This window comes from Fringilla coelebs (genome assembly GCF_963513975.1).
Source record: "Fringilla coelebs genome assembly, chromosome: 1".
NCBI lineage: Eukaryota > Metazoa > Chordata > Aves > Passeriformes > Fringillidae > Fringilla > Fringilla coelebs.
In genome coordinates, this window is record NC_140028.1 from 123,328,659 (window position 1) to 123,345,992 (window position 17,334).

Sequence of the window (17,334 nt, forward strand, 5' to 3'; positions counted from 1 at the left end):
CATAAAAAACCCCTGAAATTCAATAAGTAAATCTAAGTTTTCCATCTAGATATGCGTCATCATTGTTCTCTTCAACAGGTCTTTGTAGTTTGAAAAAACAGATAAAATTCTCAAACAGTGAAATCTTTGCTTTGAGTACTCACTTTCTACTAAGATTATTGGAGAAAATGCATTTAATGTCTCTATATTTAAAAAAACTGAAATCACTGAGTAAGTCTTCAATGAATACCACTATAATCAAGCTGACATGAAAAGATGAAAATCAGCAGGGTAAGCATCTTCAAATTTAGGCAGGTACAGTTCTACAGAGAGCTGAAGTCTAGTATCTGCCACAGGTACTTTGAAAGGCACCAGCCTGCAGTTTGTCTTTGTGTTACTTCAATGTATGCTGAGCAGGACTGAGGTCTTAAATTACAAAGTTGAAATTTTAAAGAATCAAATTTCAGAGTATATGCCTATATGCCATTTATTTCTGATAACATCAGTTCACAGTATATAAGAAATTTAGTTACTGACTATAACTCACTGCATTCCATTTGCTGGTGCTAGGTATATGACACCTTCCATCTATGTGAGCACTTAAAATAAATGTGAAAATATATGAGCATAAGTTGTGCAGAGAAGAAATTAGGTTCTGTACATACAAACAAATACACGCAATGTTTTTGAATACAATGTATGTATTCTAATAACATATTTAATCTATTCCACAAGATATGCTTTTCACCACGTTTTAATAAATAACAGCTTAAAATTTTTATTTAGCAAAAGTGGATTTGATGTTTAGGCATTTTAGGCATACTTTAATATTGAGACTATTACTTTCAACAACATTAGTTTGATTTTTGACACATTTGATATGCATCTTAGAAAGAAGGGAGTTCAGTTTAAAGGCCTGTGAAATCAACCCAAAGAAGCATTGCCAGCAGGTCAACAGAGGTGATTCTGCCCCTTTATTTCACTCTCATGAGATCCCCCCTGAAATGCTGCATTCAGTTCTGGATGCTCAGCACAGGGAGGACATGGATCTGTCAGAAAGAGTCTAGAGGAGGCCCAAGAAGATGATTGGAAGGATGGAAGTGATGCCTTGAGAGGCTGACCTGGAACAGAGGACAGAGCTAAGAGAATAAAGAAGGTCTTTATTAAAAGGCCTTAAAGGACACACACTGGGCAGTAGCAGCACAAGAGCCTGGCCAGGGTTACACCCAAGATGGACCCAAATGGATGGCCTGTCATGAGGTCTCACACTTTTATAAGTTTTGGTCCATTTGCAGATTGGAGACAATTGTCCAATCATAGCTGCTGGTTATGAAGTCCCATCCTCTTTGTTTTCTCTTCTTCAACTCCCTGTTGTTTATACCTTTTGGCCAGAAGCTCATAAAGGTTGTCCTTGGTCTCAAGCTGGAAAAGGATTGTTTTGTCTACCTATCCTGTGAAGAGAGCTTACAAACACTTAATATGAAGCTCAGAGCTACACCCCTAGGCAGCACAGAATCTGAGCAATATGAAAGCTAAAACTTAAGGCATCAGAAGACATCTCCTATAAGGAAAGGCTGGGATAATTGGGATTGTTCAGCCTGGAGAAGAAAAGGCTTCAGGGTAACCTAATTGTGGCCTTCTAGTGCCTGAAGGGAGCCTATGAGAAATATAGAGGGACTTTTCCCAAGAATATGATGTAGCAACATGACATGAGGAAATGGGTTCAAACTGAAAGGGCAGAGGTTTACATCAGCTATTAGGAAGAAACTCTTTATTGTGAGGGTGGTGAGGCACTGGAGCAGGTTGGCCAGAGAAGTTGTGGATGCCCCAGCCCTGGAAGTGTTCAAGGCCAGGCTGGATGGGGGTCCAGTAACCCAGTCTAGTGGAAGGAGTCCCCATCCAAGGCAGGAGGGTTGGAACACATGATCTTTAAGGTGCCTTCCAACCCTAACCACTTTATAAATCTGAGATTTCATAAATCAAGTCAAATAGGTGCAGTATTCAAAACTGCAGCTATCAAGAGTTTTACAGAAAATACTGGGTCTACTAATGACAAGAAAAAAAATAGTCTCCATAGCCTTGTGGAGCACCCAACAAGAAAAGTGAAATCTCTATGAGTATTTAAGCCACAAATACTGAAAAAGTAATCCAGCTTGGTGCAACAACTCATCAGAAAAACAACTGTGATATGAAGGTACAGTGCTGTGGAAATTGCTCTAGGGAACTTTGACCACAGCATGAGTTCATTTGCAACCCTTTCAAGAACGGGCACAGAACAAAGGAATTACTTGGGAGAAAGATACTTTCTAAAACAGGTAGTTAGAAAGAGGAATTTGAAAGACAAAAGTTGTATTTTGGAAAAAGCATTCATCCAGAAAATTAAACGTTCACTTGGAGTAAAGAGGTAATGCAGCACTTTTCTATTTAATCTGGTTTTATGCTTACTGTCAATTTCCTAGCAACTGTAGGTGAATCTTCTCTTATAAAACTAAGAAAACTGTTAAGAAGAGTCTTAAATTATTTAGATGCCTAAGTCCAACTTAAGCCCAGAAAGCTTTGTGCTGTCACTTATCTATGCCACTTTTAGAGGCTAAATTGCAGTCATTTTTCATATCATAACCTGCATATCAACATTTGATGGTGTATCAAATCTAAGTGAGAGCTGACAGAAGGGATCCATAAATGCCACAGGAGAAAGGATTACTTGTTATGATAACTCTGAACAAAGAAAAGAAGCGATCCCTTCAAGACAGCAGTGTCCACCCCCTTGGAGCTACAGATGATATTAAGCATAGTGATATTTACAAGTCCTTCTCTGATGTTCTCATGGATGTGAGACTTTCCATAGCATCTGTCAAATACTTTGTGCTCCCCTAATTTCTCAAATATTCAATTTGAGAAGAAATGCATATCACTTAAAAGACAACTTTCTAGGAAAAAAAACATTCAAGGATCAAGATTTAAAAGGTCTGTTGCCACATTGCCAAGCCATCATACTTCACCCCCACCCCTCAGTAAGCCTCTGCCAAAGGTTATGTATGAAAATGAGACAAACAGCCATTCCACTTCTAAAGGAAGTCCCTTGGCACAGGTCTGGGTACTGCAGATTATATAGCAAGGGGAGGTCTGAGAGCCATATGTGACCACATTTGGAAGGCCACATGTGGATTTATAATTCTGCTAACAGTAAGATTTGATGGTCATACATCAGGATCAGGAATAATGTCAGGTGTTCCAGGAGAAGGAAACATTCTAAACTGAAGTTCATAAAAGTTCTGTATGGAAAAACTGTGAGGACTTCATGTAACACCTGCCCCTTCCATGAAGAACACGGAGAGGCTGCCACAAACCCTAGTAGTTTATCCTAGGGTCATCTTCAGTGAAACACCAGAATTACTTTCAGATAATCTCTTTCTGCCTCAGGACCTTCTTCCAGACCCATACCAGAGGCACAGCCTAGAAACAAATTCACAGAGCCATCAGACAAATTTCCTGCATCTCACTGATTTCTTCTAAGATACTAAGGAAGAACTAGATAAGGTTTGCATCTAGAACTACTAATTTTTGCCAGTTGGGCAAAAAAGAAATTGAAGGATAAAGAGAGCTATGTTCCGCCTAGGGGACAAATATTCTTTTAGATGGCACCTAGAGAACCTGACCAAGCAGTAAAAACTTGGAAGCTGATGCCTGAAGAAGTCAGAACAGTCCTTTTCCACTCATCACTCCCAAACTTCCTCTTGCATGACAATCATCTCAGAGATGCCAGAATTTTAGGCTAGATACATAAAAATAACTTAATCTGATTCAGAGCACACAAGTGTTTGATTCAAGTGTTCACTCCAGGGTGAAGGAGGGAACTTGAGTGTTTCAAGCCACTTATTCAGTTCAGTCTAGAAATAAACACAATGAAGACGGAGCATTACCAAGTTGCTTTAAATTATTTTTCTCTCTAGATCTCCTATCCAGTGTGTATTTCCATCTGAAAAGCCAAACATCACAACTACTGTCTCTTAACACCTGCTCACTTCCCCATAATTTAAACACCTCAGACAATGTTTAGACCTATTCTCCTGGTCATGATCAGGAAAAGGATCAGACTCATGTGGGAAGTTATTGACCTGGAGAAACAGAGACTTGTGGATTAAATAGGAAATCTAAGCTGGTTTTTGTCATTATAGAGCACGACACAGCACAAAGTGCTATCACTCCATCAGAAGGGTGCAAGAGAGATTTATTATAGACACATGTTGCTTTTATACTTTTTCAAGATATTTACATTCACTTAACATATGCATTCACTGCCATTGGTTATAAGAGAGAAACAAAGTTCTCAGTGGGCGATCAAGGAGCCACGTCACTCTGTGAGCCAGCTAGAGTGCGTATCTTCCAACTTCCTCTCCTTCATCACGTCTCCATGGTGCCTTCCTCAGAGAGATATGGGGCTTTCCTTTATCATCAGGAGGCCTTTGCTGGCTCACAAGAACAGCACAGAATGTCTTTCCTACAGGTTTTGAATGCGTAATATGGGCAGGACCTGGCCAAGACTGCTGACTGTCCATGCTAGGAGCACATAGTCATGCTGCTTAAGCATCCTTCACCAATAAAAGGTGAAGAATGGAGCACCGAGTGTGGAAGGCACTTGATAAGACACTCATGCCTCTCATTGTCTCCAAGTTTTATACTTGTCTGGTCCAGAATTGTGTGCTGTGAGTTAGTAATCACTTGCATGCTGAGCAATGGCAGGGTGCTGCTCAAGCTTTGTGGCTTTCAGTCTGTCAAGACAGGGTTTCTTTGGTTGTCATCTCCTTCCTGCCAGCAAAGGTTGGCTACAAAAGGACATTCACCTGCCCTGTAACTAGACTTCCATAAAAATTACACAAGAAGCACTAGAAGTTGCAGGGTGAATGGTGGTTGGTGCATGTTTTGCAACTGGGAAGAATCCACTTATCCAGCAGGTTTTTGTGATCTGGGTGCTGAGCATAGCAGGAGTTCTCTCAGGAAAAAAAGAGCTGTTTTCTTTTTTCCTTCTGTCTTTGCCCCTCTTGATTCTGAATCACTAAGAGGCCTGTAATCCAAAATTCTGCATCATGCCAGCAAAAGGAAAAAAAAAATTAAGCTAAGACTTGTCCATGCTGGCTATCTGTGGTTGGTAGAGGACTTTCTGTTCAGAGCTGCGAGAATGACTGGAACTCAGGCTGCCACAGGGAGTGGGAAAAAGCTGTGGGAAAAAATGTAAGGAAGAACATCCTTACTCACGAAAGGAAGCACCATCATGCATTGGAAGGTCTCGTACCAGCACAGAGTGTATCAATATTGGCTCAGTGTTGTCCCCTTATTGTGTATGGGTAATACCATTGTGATTACCCATGGCTTCATAGTCACCAGGTGAACACAGCAGCCAGCTGTGTTCTCTGAGCACAGAAGAAGAAAGAAAATTAATAGAAAATTAATTGGATTGTTGGACAATATAGCCAGCACCTTGCGTGCTTGAAAATGTTTAGACATCTTGATGAGCCTACAGGAAGCAATCATAACTTGGGATGTAAGCCTGTGCATCTAGAGGTTATAAAGTTGTGCACAAGTTACGACTTGGTGTTACAATCAAGAGCAATTTCCCCACAAATAAACTCAGATTCATAATTTTAAAGTGGCATCTAACATTTCTCCATGCAGGAAAATGATTTCCAGTTTTTATGAACAATCATGCAAAGAATTCTATGTCTTAAACACAGTCACGGTACTCCACTTTACCTAAATAGAATTTATGCCCACTGGACACAGTAACTAGAGGGTTACTGGAATAAGAAGCAAACATTCTTTCTGCATGAATGATGCTGCTGAAACAGCAGATTGAAATTATTGTAGAGAAGAATGAAGAGTTTAGGTCTCCCTTATTGGTTCTATAAGGGCACAGCTTCACTCTAATTCACTATTCCAAAAAGTGAAGTGTTGAATGTGCCTTCTTACTTTCAGCTTCTTTACTTCAATTACCCAATTCAGTTATCCAAACTGTCCCAAAGGCTTATATACAAAATCTACAATTACCTGCTGTGGGCCAGTAATAAGAAAAAAAGGGAAAAAACACACCCCATTCTATAACAAATTGGCAGATTTTACAACCTTACACAGAATGGAGGGCTCTCCTTTTGACGCTTTCTTGTTCCAGGAATTATGCACTCAATAGTGAGTAAATTCTATTATAATACTGAAACTGATTTATTTCCATTGGAACATGAAAGATGATTCTCAGGAACTCAGCACCAAAATAGAGTGGGCCTTCAAAACAGCATGAAACAATCTGGCTTTGCTGTTATTTGATGCAATTGTCTATCCAAGCATAAATTATTCAAGGTATATTGTATGCATTTCCAGCACAGTTGGCCTATGGGTATTCAAATAACAAAAATGTGATTTTTTTTTTTTTGTTTGGGTTTTTTATTTTTCACTTTGACACTGTCTTTATTAAATCTTTCAGTATTTTTCTCACTCATGATACATCTCATAGCTATGTGAAAGGGATGTTTTCTTCTATGGTACCAAAGGTGTTGGTATGACAGGCAGGATGGAGACAGAGAGTTCTTTGATTGCATATTCACTTCCCACCACTCTCCAGTGGTAATTCTCTATTACAGACAGTGATTCTAGCTGCCATCAGCCAAGATGAACTTGCCTAATCCAATTGTCTGTCTTAGCCTTTATATCCAACTCCAAAGCTTCCATTTGCTTCTCAGAAATATTTCCATTTAAAACATTAAGATTTTACTAGCTTTATCCTCACATGCAATTTTTATTTCTCCTCCTATTTTTTGCAGAACTGTTAAAAAATAGGCAAAGCTTCTATTAATTTTCAGATGCATTGCAAAAGAAAAATCAATGTAAACTGAAATAACAGAATTCCAATTTATTACTATTAGGAAACGAGAACCACAGCATTTAATAACATTGCAGTTACTAAGCTTAAGAGTCTCCTCATCTATTGCAAATTGAAAAAAAGGGGCTTTTTTTCTGCTTAACTTATCCTTTATTTCTTCTAGAAGCACTGGTTTTATTGCCTAATCAATACAATTTTTAATGACTGATGCAGAATGAAACATAACTGGTTTCAAGTACCAACTGCAATATGCATTACAGCATTACTTTCACTTTAAACAATTAACCAGCTGCAAAATGGTCAGAACCAAGTGAAATCCTCATTCAGAGAGGATTGTTTCTTCAGTTATTTACTACATAAAAGCTGTATCTACACTTCTACTTCTAGGGATGCCATAGCCAGCATTGTTCTATACTAGGGTAAAAGGAGAGAATTCAGCTGTAGTAGTCATCATTTAAAACAGAAATATTGTTAGTACTACCTTCTTTCATAACAAATGACAAAACTTCTCTATTTCAGTATTACATATTAAATTATTGAAATAGATAATAAATTAAAAGAGGTGAAAAACCTTGAGGTTTATTTTCTATTCATGTTAATCACCTATATTTAATTACTGGTTTCTGACAAAAACTTCCCCACCAAAATGGTTATTTTCTTAAACAGTATTTGTTTTTTACAGAAATTTCAATTTTACAGAGAAAGTACCATGGAATTTACATTATTTTTTTAAAGCACCTCTATAACTTTACAAGAATTCAATTACTATTAAAATTCTGGGGCCTGGATGACGATATGCAATTAGATTTAATTCAGTATAATTAGACTGAGCCAATAGCTAACACATTTTCAACCTGATGCAAGTCAGATTCTCTCTTTTTTTTCCTTTGATTTGTGTCAGCAATAACAGCTCAGTTAAGATCAGTATAGTTAATTATTCCTTTGCCTAACAGAAGCAGCAACATTACTGGGAAAAGCCTGTAGACAAGAGGATAACAGCCTGCATACAAAACCCTGACGGATCATTGCACCGATGTACAGTAACTGCTTTAAGGGTGAAAAATAATTGTCTTTGCTTTGCTTTATGTCTGCTTAGCACATAGTCTACATCCTGTTATGATGTTGGACTTAAAACCCAATTATGAACAAAATATGGTACATATATTAGACCCCAGTTCTGGCCTTGCCTACTTATGCATTTCCCATTCACTCTGGCATTGACTCTTCTCATTCACATACCATAAATGACAGATGTTGGTATTTTAATCATATTGATTTCAACATACTTGGAGCAGGAAGCTATATAGGGTTATTTTTCACAGAGGTGAGTAATATAAAATTACCATATACATAACACAGCAATGGCAACCTAAAGATAAGGCAATCCTATGATATTTTAAGAAAATTACTTTAGGTTACATATCACATAGTTAATCAGTTTTATGCAAGATAATCACCCTTAATCAGAGTAAGCAAGCAGAATTTAAAACCTTTTTAAAATGTGGTTTACTTTTAATTTGTTTTGGTTACATTTATGGCCTTTAATACAAAAAAATGCCTTTTTAAATTCTCTCCCCTAAAATACTTAGACTGAAATCACTGAAAAAAATCCATATCTTTTTTGTCTTAACATGAAAATGGATTTATTATGTTGCTTCATTATCTACACAGAAGTGTCTTTTGAGCTGACATTTCTATGCATAAAACCTAAATTATGGTCCAAATGTCAGCTGAAAAAGACTCTCAGTTGTGTCTCCTGCTGTCTATCCCAGCTCAGTCTCTTTTTACAAAAACAGCAATACAAACACTCCACAGAAATAAAAAGCTGCATACAGACTCCACAGGCAACCAACACCCCAGCAACTCTCTTCAAAAGTATGGATGACCATTCTGAGGATAAGTACATGCGAGGCTGCGTCAGAAATGACACTCAATTTGTCACTACAAAGTCTATCCAACAAAACCCTTCCAGATTTCTCACAGGCATTGTATACAGACTCCCCACAAAAATTGCAGTGAAATTGTGGAAGCAGCTCAGTTGCTACTCTGTGGCCTAAAGAAAAACGATTTCATTTGCCAGACTCCCAGAAAAATCTCCTACGCATACCAGCACACTGTTTGCATGTAATCAGAGTACACTGAAGAAGCTACAAACTTATATTTAGGCATCACTAAGGAAAACTAGTGATGGAGGGAATAGAAGCATGCAGACAGTTTGATGCAGGGAAAATGTACCCAGAGTGCATGCCAAAATCTGCTAAATTTATTTACAGGTAATTTGGAAAAGATGGCAGCACAGAATAATCAGGAATTATCTTTTATACACTTTTCTAGCTCCTCCACTTCTCTGACTGCTGTCTAAATTGAATCAGCTTCTGTGGCTAATGAATCAAAGAACAATCCACTGCTGCTTGCTCCAGTCCTGGATTCCATGCTCCGTGCCATTTCTGTTCTGTCTGGGAAGGAAATGAGTATACTAAGTCTTCCATGCATGTCTTCAGTAGATCTCAACCTTGAACAGGGTTTTCACAAGCTCTCCTCTTAATCTGATCTGTTTCAACAACAAACAAAAACCAGCCCATCAAGAGGTGAAAATTTCACATGCAAAGGTGACATCCTGATTTCATTATAGTCAATTGCAAATTCCTCACAGACAAGTAAAGTCCTTGACCTCTTCAATCAAGGTCCTAATACTGTTACTATTAGTGTCATCCTCAGCAAATTTTTAGAAGATGTCATTTCCTTTCACCTTCTTCTGAGATCTGCATTTTCTTCATAATCTGGATCAGTATAAATGACGAGCATTAGCAGAAGGAAGAAGAATGGTTGATGAGCTCTCAGAAGTCCTAAAGGAAGTCTCATCACATTAATAGGTTCAAACTGATCCAGTCACATGTATCTCACTAAAATGGTACAAAAACCTAGGGTTACACACCCATTAATGACATTAAACCTGTCCCTTTTTTGACTAGTTTCTGAAGAAGGCCTCTGCACCAAAATATCCACTTACCAACTTCATTTTCCAGTCAAAAGGAAGCCTTGAACTCTTGCTCCAACTGTTCAGAAGATAGCAATACTTAACTACATTTTCATAACAGAATTTCTTTTTCTGGAGGGGGGTGAAAGCATATAGCCAGATGGAGTGGAAGACAAGGTGTATGTGACAGCAGAGAACAAATATAAACACTTCACAGTCTTCCAAGAGACTCTGAGTAAGCAACCTGGATATACTGAGAGCAGCTGAATATTCCCTTAGGTGGTTTCTTCATTCACAGTCTTCATAAGAGACTGGTGTTTGAAACAGGAGAGCTAGAACCCCTCAAAGATTTACTTATCCTTGTTGCACTCTGCTCACCAGCACTTGGTGTTCTGTGCAGACTGTCCACCTTCAGGCATGGAAAGTACACACGCAAGAGGAAGGGACTGCTAGGCTGGTACTGCAGTGGGTACCCATCAATTAAACCTACAAATGTAATTTACAAATTGAAATACCTTTCTCTGATTCATGCCTTGGCTTGCATTCCCCTGCTACTCACTCTATTCACTCCTGTGGGCTGTGGTCTGGATTGCCACAGGATTGCATCTTGACAATGCCTTTCCTCTGCTCCTCTGGATGAGACTCAACTTCAGGGCCCTGCTGCTTCCTAATTGCTCTGATTTTTATGGAAAAAAATGAGTACACTGAGGCCAAAGAGAATCCTATGGCAACCTCCAGCTAGATCCCTGGTGCTGATTATGGAATTGAGGAGAGCAAACCTAAACCACGTATCTTGTACGCATGTAAGATTGTCATCCTTCGGTTTCTCTTGTGCCCCGGACATCACCTTTTCAAAATAGTCTTTAGACAAGGCCTTTGCCTCTCTTGCAGGTTAATAGAGCATGGAAAAAAAAGCTGGACTCAGTCAACATGACAGTAGAGGCTCATGAATGCTCAGACTAAACCAGAAAACCAGACTCAAGTCTGAATAAAACCCCAAGAGTTACAGTCATTCATTCTAGAGACGGAGCATTCTGTATCTTGAACAAAAATGAGCTACAAGACTGAGCATCTCAGAGCAAAAATCAAATGAAGAGATATAGAATCCATCATCTTCAACTCCAAAACTGAAGAACTGAGGACAAATGAAAGACTGTAAGGAATCATCTTCTTACTGGCACTTCTGAGCTACATTCACTGAAAAGCATTTCATTTTCTTAAACAATAATAGTTTACAGTTATGCAATAGATTTAAAAGAAACTATCCTAATAGTGCTACATATCATAAACAAACTTCAACAATGTATCATGATTTGTGAATGACCAATGTTAACATTATATTGAAAAATACCATTAACAATAAATTACTGGAAAATAAGAACAAATATTTTCTTCCTGTTACTTTTCCATCTCATAGTCAACATCATACATTGAGTTAATGCTAATTAATTCAAGTAAACATCTGCTTGAATGTTGCATAACAAAAATTTTCAATCACTTTTCTCCATAAAGGAATGTCTAAATTGCATATCACCTTGTCAACATTGGCTGGGTAAGAATGCATGAACAGTAAAATCTAACCAAACCAAAGACCTGTTCAGAATCCAACACCTTTTCCCCAGATACCCAACAGCAAATGATAAGGAAAAGTGAGGAAGTGCAATGCCACCATGTGAATGGTTCCTTCTTGAAACACTCTGAAGCCTCCAGAATATTTACTGGTTAGGGACATGCTGATTCAGAAGCATTATATCTTTGCTTTCTAGCCTTTGGTTGTTTTGGGGTTTTTTTCTTTTCCTTTTTTATCTAGGAATTTGTCCAAATCTTTTTTTGACGTCATGCTAACTTTTTTTCATTGACAAACTTCTTTGGCAGAAAGTTATACAACTATATATTGCACAAAAATGGAGAAGTATGGAGAAGTGTGGGTATACCCTCACAGGAAAGGTCTAAGCTGGCCTCAAAGTATTGAAACATTAGTTTTGAGCAGTAGTTAAGTACTATTTCATTGTAATTTTTTTAGCTGCTTGAAGATGAATCTATAGATTAGCAGAACAAATAAACTTTGTCATTTATTATTCAAGTTTTAACAGAAAATTGAACACTAGCACAGTCTTACCCAGCACACACTGATGTTCACAGCATAATGCATTCATTACAAGTTACATTGAGGAAGGAAAAAAAAATTCTTTGGTCATGTATGATCATCCTAATTTAAAAACTCAAAACCAAAAGGAGAAAATGAAAGGTGATTTCATCAAGTAATGTTAGCCTAAATTGCCTTACTCATGTATCAGTTTCAACAAACAATATAACATTAAGTGATTCAGCAATGCAACATTCTCTGCCTATTTATCTGGAAATCATTACTGAAGCTTTGAAGCGTGAAAAATATGTTTTATGATAGAGTAGCTTAATGTTCAGTCTTTACATGAGAGCTATCTTTAATTTAACTCAACAGATGTATTATGTACCTTCTACCTAATTGCAGTAACTTAGAGAACATTTTCTTTACTTTTGAGGTGACTAGAAAACTCTGATGAATTCCTTTAATTTGAATTTTTATGAAAAGTTCATGTAAACACCAGGCTTATAGGACACAGCATACAATCCTCAACAAATTTGGCCCAGAACTCTTTTGTAAAAGGAAAAAAGGCTCACTCCTGTGATGCCCTAAGCTCTCTCAGCTAAATGGTTCAGCTGTGAGTATGCTGCAAGCCACAATACTTTCTATTGCAGTTCCAACACACATACCCTAAGTAGCTTTAAATTGGCTAGTCTGAATACTGGTGAATATAAACCAACAATATTACAAACACTCTGGTAAATATGTGCTTAATTTACCAATTTGGAGATGATTAGACTACATCCCAACTCTTTCGTCATTTTTCATTGGTTACAGTTGTTCATTCACAACAGGATTTGATTACTTTCAAAGCTACATTTTGCCTTCTAACCATTAGCTGAATACTAAGAAACTAACTGCTGTAACAACATTTAGGTACCATCAGTATTCATGGCAATTCATACCAGGATTCATACAATTTTCAGGACAGGTAAACTTAAATTTGATACATAATTTCAGTATGCAAGTAATATTTCTAACAGCAAGTTCTATGGGGCTATTTCAGATATTGAGATGAAGAACTGAAAGTTATTTTCCAGTTTACATGCTTTTTAGAAAGTATATCATTTTTATAACTGAGTCTACTTTTAATTTTTTTATCAAGAAATTAGAAAATACATATGCCGCTTAATTATAGTATTACCTCTTTTTTTGTTCCACAGAAACAAATTCTAATAGGAACAACTGCTCTAAATGAAGCATGTACTGACTTCCAGCAGTGAAGACACTATTTTGCTTTTGTTTTTAAACTGCTCTGGGAGCAGGAGGATGCTGGTGAACTGAAGATACACAGCAGCTTACAAATTGTTGTTCCCATTTAGTCATGTAGACCAAGCTTCATTTGTGGAAAAGCAATTTAATGGAAAAGCAAACACTACTGTTTTCAAAACTAACATTTTAAAGTCAGATTCAAAACATTTGGGTGTATTACACATTTACACAGACTTAGAGAGGAATTTGACACTGAGACCAGTGCTTTGGGTAGGCTTAACTATGGTGCTGTGTTTGCATCAAGTTGTTCACCGAGCATAATGGCATGTTTTTCTCTTTTTTGGAATTCTGAACTGACAATTACATTTTTGTTAAAAAGACAGCTATTTCAATATTTATATGACGAAACTTGCACCAGTGGTACACAAACATCACTGACTGCAGCTTTTCTCTGGAGCCATGATATGTTTATTTCCAGTGTTTTGGATCACATCTTTGCCATGACAATGAAAAAGAAGTCTTAAAATAGTGTATTATTTGCATCATTCATGGTAGAAAGTTCTATACAGTTGAGACATAGCTATTTTACACAAATAACAATGCAACTTAAGTGTATGAAAGGATGGAATTGCCTTCCAAGACTGCTCTGGTGTTATGACAAGAGAACAAGCTGGCATCTCTTTCTGAACAAAGTAGGTGTTCCTGGTACAAACCACATATGAGCTGGGGCCACTGATACAGAAATGTATTGGACATGAGAGAAAATTTAGAGACACTAAACAACAAGATGACTTCAAAAGATACAGGGATGTTGCTGCGAGGAGAGAAGATTGGAGTAGGACAAAACATTTGAGTAGGACAGGACATTTGAAAAACCTAAATGTGAAATACCTTCCTCTTTTTGTTCATGAGTTCTCATCACAGCTACAGGCCTTTGTGAGCTTGCAAATTAAATCCTGAATAACTGTCACAAAACTATTCTTCTGTCACAGAAAACAAAATGTCAGGGAACTAAAGCTGACAATGTTGAAAGACAAATGTTTCAAATTCCTCAGTTTCTGTGTCAGTTCTTGTTCTGTGCTGTTTGTGACAGAAAATCTCAACAACTTTTGCACCAAAAATGCACATTCACGCATTTTCATATGTCAAAAGGTCCCCACCTCATCACTTCTTCTTCAAAGATCGGCTTGTTTTAAATACTTGTCTACACTTAAATTCCCATGTTGTTTAACAGTGGGTTTAGACCTCATCAGAGCACTTAAAAATATAAACTGCTGTGGGCTCAGGGTAGACATTAAAAGATGAATATGCATTTTGTGCATTACAAGTAAAACCTGGGGTTTTTTTCTATAAGAGTGATAAGCATGAATGATTACTGATTGCTATTATGTTCCATTTCATATCAAAACTCAGACATTTTAGATGAGTCAAAACAACTGTACCTTTGCTGGAAACTACTTCCTCATGCCCTGCGCTGCCAACCGGGAAGCTGCCGGCCGGGATGCGCGCACCGCTTTGGCACCGTAAATGCAATGGTACAAAATTCTGGCCACCCACCCGGCACGGGAACGGGACGCGACGGGACGGGAACGGGGCAGGACAGGACGGGACGGGACGGGGCAGGACGGGACGGGACGGGACGGGACGGGAACGGGGCAGGACGGGACGGGACGGGAGGGGACGGGACGGGACGGGACGGGACGGGACGCACCCGCCCTCCGGCTGCCGCCTGCTCCGGGCAGTCCGAGCGCGGCCCGGCGGCGGTGCCCGAGGAGGGCGCACCCCGGCGTCGCCCACCTGTTCGGCCGCCACGGGGCAGCTCTCCCGGCGCCCTCCGGAGCTCCGCGGTCCCGGCCGACCGCGGGGAGCCGGCACCGCCCGCTGAGCTCCAGCAGCCGTTCTCCGGCCGGCACCCGCGACTCGGCCACGGCCCCGCAGGACGCGGGGGTCGCAGAGGATCCCCTCGGACCCAGAAAAGCGCCACCCGCCAGGCAGGGCAAGCGCTCGGGAAACTGCTCTTCCACTCATCCTCCCGCGAAGTAAAACTTGCCAGGGGCGGTTGCGTCCTCCCTCCCCCGCCACCTTGCCAGCCCTTACACGGTCCAACTTCCCGAAACCTCCCCGAAGGTCCCAAAAATACCTCCCCGGCAGGTCGAGGACAACGTCCGGGCGCCGGGACCGGCCGGCCCCGCGCTCGCTGCCCGCCGCAGCCTGGCGGAGCGGAGCGGAGCGGAGGGGCAGCCGGCCGGTGCCACTCACCTTCCCGCTCCTCCGCCTTATCTCTTCGCTCGCGGGCTGCAACTTCCAGCGCTTCCCCCAACTGCCATCTTCCACCGGAGCGACGGGGAAGGAGCGGCGCTGCGCGGGGAGGAAAAGTTGCGGCCGCAGCGGCCGCGGCGGCGATGAGGTGGCGATTGGGTGGCGATTGGGTGGCGATTAGGTGGCGATTAGGTGGCCATCGCGCCGGCGGGGCGAGCCTGTGCCGTGCGCGGCGGGCGGGCGGGGCGGCGGCGGCAGCTGGCGCGGGGCTGCGCGCTGCGATCGCCGCCCGTGGCGACGCGGGGAGGATTTGCTAAAAATAGCGGCTCGCTCGGCTCGGCGCGGCGCGGGGGGAGGCGGGGAGGCGGCCGGGCTGCAGCGCTCCCCGCCGCGGCCGCTGGGGGCCGAGCGGGCCGGGCCTCGCCGGGGACAGCGCCGGGCGGGCTCGGGGCAGAGCGCGCCCCGGGCGGCGCTCCGGGCTCGGAGCCCCAGGGGCCGCGGCTGCCCCGGCCCGCCGAGGGACCGGCTGGCGGCGGAGCCCGGGGTTATGGCACGGCACCCTTCCCGCTGGTGGCCCCTGCCAGCCCTCGGGGCGGGGGACACACCTGCCTGCCCTGCCTGCCCTGCATGCCCAGGGACGGCGCTGCGGCAGCGGGGCCCGCAGGGATGGAGCGGGGACGCGTCTGGGACGGCACCGCGCTGCTTCCACCGCGTCCCGGCTTTCGGCGCAGGGAGAAGGAGGTGTTACAGGCTGTGAACGGGATTCTGATCCCCTGGGCTGTCACAGCCCGGGGTGACTGCACATTGCTCTAGTGCCGCCTTCCTCTCATGGTCTTCTTAGTCTCAATATTGCTTAGTATCTTCAACTAGAGGATGCCCACCTTTCTGAATGCACACTCAGTCTCTTTGGTAGAGATCAAGAGTCTCCAGAATTCTCTTTTCCTAATACAGCTTTATATTGCTTTATGCAGCTTTATAGCGCTTTTATTGCACTTCGGTCAATGGAATCTCTCTTAGCCACATTTATTTCTAATCTAAATTTTTTGCTAGATTTCTTCATTACTCAGGAGAGAAAGTGTCACCTTTTATTCCTCCCCTTTCAGGGAAAGATTAGGAGTTTAGTTCTTGGGTATCTAAGCAATCAAAGAAAAAAAAATGCTATCTTCCACCTAAAGTCTTTGGAAGTTTCATGCTGCATTTTAATTGATTTGAGGGTTTTTTTGAGATTGATTATATTTATTTATTCTTTCTAGATTTTATCACTTTCAGATGTGCTTTTCTGAAATAAGTGTTTCAAATTGTTGTTTCCAAGACTGGTGAAGAACTAGTTAAGTTAGAAAAAAGGTAAAGCTGCTAAAAACAGAGGTTTGGGATTTGGGCCTGAATGTAATTTATTGTTCAAGGAATAAAACAGTTTAAAACTCAAGTGTGGTAAGCAGTGGTTTTTGTGACCCTCAAAATAAATCTCACTTCTCAAAACTAGAAATAGAACTGTGTCTGAGTATGTTTCAGCTTGGAGAGGAATCTCATTAGTTTGTTTTGGTTTTTGTTTTAGTTTGGGAGTCAGTTTCAGTGGTATTGCTGGATGTTAAGTCATGGAGTGCCGTGTGACAGATCCAAGTCCAGACTGGCTAATGAAATCACACAGCACTGTTTCCTTGACAGATCAATACACTTCAAACTGATCCATAACTTTTGTTTCATTATATACTCATGCCCTCTGCCTACTCAAAGGAAGCATCAGCGTTATAATTAGGTTTAAAAAGACTAGTCACTATTCTAATGCTATATTGGGAACTCCTGAATTTATATTGGAAAACAGCAGGCATCTCTGAGACACCTCCATGTTTGGATACTGCTGTGCTTGCCCCACTTATTTCCTCTCCATGCTAACAAATATAATAAAGTGCT

General features: G+C 40.9%; 1 protein-coding gene across 4 annotated transcripts in view; it reads right to left on the reverse strand.

Annotated features, from left to right (window-relative positions):
* The window catches only part of HDAC9 (histone deacetylase 9), a 458,294-nt gene extending 442,592 nt beyond the window's left edge, over nt 1-15,702 (reverse strand). For all 4 annotated transcript variants that reach the window (XM_084203797.1, XM_084203796.1, XM_084203795.1 and 1 more), the window contains exon 1: nt 15,424-15,702. The gene's annotated coding sequence lies outside the window, so the exon portion shown is untranslated. The remainder of the gene's footprint in view (nt 1-15,423) is intronic.
* Between the last annotated feature and the right edge of the window lie 1,632 nt (nt 15,703-17,334).